The sequence below is a fragment of the Neomonachus schauinslandi genome, chromosome 14 (genome assembly GCF_002201575.2).
Source record: "Neomonachus schauinslandi chromosome 14, ASM220157v2, whole genome shotgun sequence".
Lineage (NCBI taxonomy): Eukaryota > Metazoa > Chordata > Mammalia > Carnivora > Phocidae > Neomonachus > Neomonachus schauinslandi.
Genome location: NC_058416.1, coordinates 58678540 through 58679607, shown reverse-complemented (window position 1 = coordinate 58679607; position 1068 = coordinate 58678540). Strand labels below are relative to the sequence as shown.

The following is a 1068-nucleotide window of genomic DNA, read 5'->3' as shown; positions in this document are numbered from 1 at the left end:
TCTCCTGCTCTGGTCTAGTAGGTTCTAAACAAATCCTAGTAGGTTCTAAACACTTCCAAGGGACTTATTTTTTATTTCAGAAAATGTTTTTTAACCACTGCCACCCTCCTTCTGCTGCTCCAGGGGCTGTTTTGTGCTTGTTCAGTGCCAACCTGGTCCCTTCTTCGTGAAGCTGCAACTGAGGAGACCCTGGGACTCACCATGGCCAATGAAGAGCCCAAGGAATGAGTCAAGACCTAGAACTACAATCATATTAATTTGAAGGTACCAGGGCAGGATGGTTCTGTAGGGCAGTTTAGGATTAAGAGGCATACGCTACTTAGTAAACTGGTGAAAGCCTATTGTGTATGACAAGGTTTGTCAATGAGGCAGATCAGATTCTGACTTGACAGGCAGCCAATCCATGAGACAGACACACCTGCATGGTTGGAAATGGATGAGGAAGATACAATTGATGTGTTCCAGCAGCAGATGGGATGTGTCTACTAGAAAGGGAATCTGCTACTTCACTCCAGGAGGGCACAGACTGCCTGCGACATCAGTCATAGTAAAATGAAGTTACTTCATTTCAAAACCAGAATGGGACCAAAGTGGGCTTATTTTCTCTTTTTTTTTTTTTTTAAGATTTTATTTATTTATTTGACAGAGACAGAGACAGCGAGAGCAGGAACACAAGCAGGGGGAGTGGGAGAGGGAGAAGCAGGCTTCCCGCTGAGCCAGGAGCCTGATGTGGGACTCGATCCCAGGACCCTGGGATCATGACCTGAGCCGAAGGCAGTCGCTTAACCAACTGAGCCACCTAGGCACCCAGGCTTATTTTCTCTTTAATGAAAAGTTTCAAATACACAGAATAAAAAAGATTTAGTCTTTTGTCATAATGAACAAATATAATGAACCTCCATGTGCCTGTCATCCCAAATTCAACAGCCATCAACTCATGACCAAATTTGTCTCTGCTATTCTATTATTTCATCCATAAATCTTTGATTATGAATGATTACATCCATGCATGTATATACCCATTATCATACCTTTGAAAATTAACAATAATTTTTCTTAACATTATAA

At 41.9% G+C, this 1068-nt stretch overlaps 1 pseudogene; it reads left to right on the top strand.

Annotated features, from left to right (window-relative positions):
- Positions 1 to 201: 201 nt before the first annotated feature.
- LOC110579819 lies at positions 202 to 489 on the top strand (annotated as a pseudogene).
- Positions 490 to 1068: the final 579 nt, after the last annotated feature.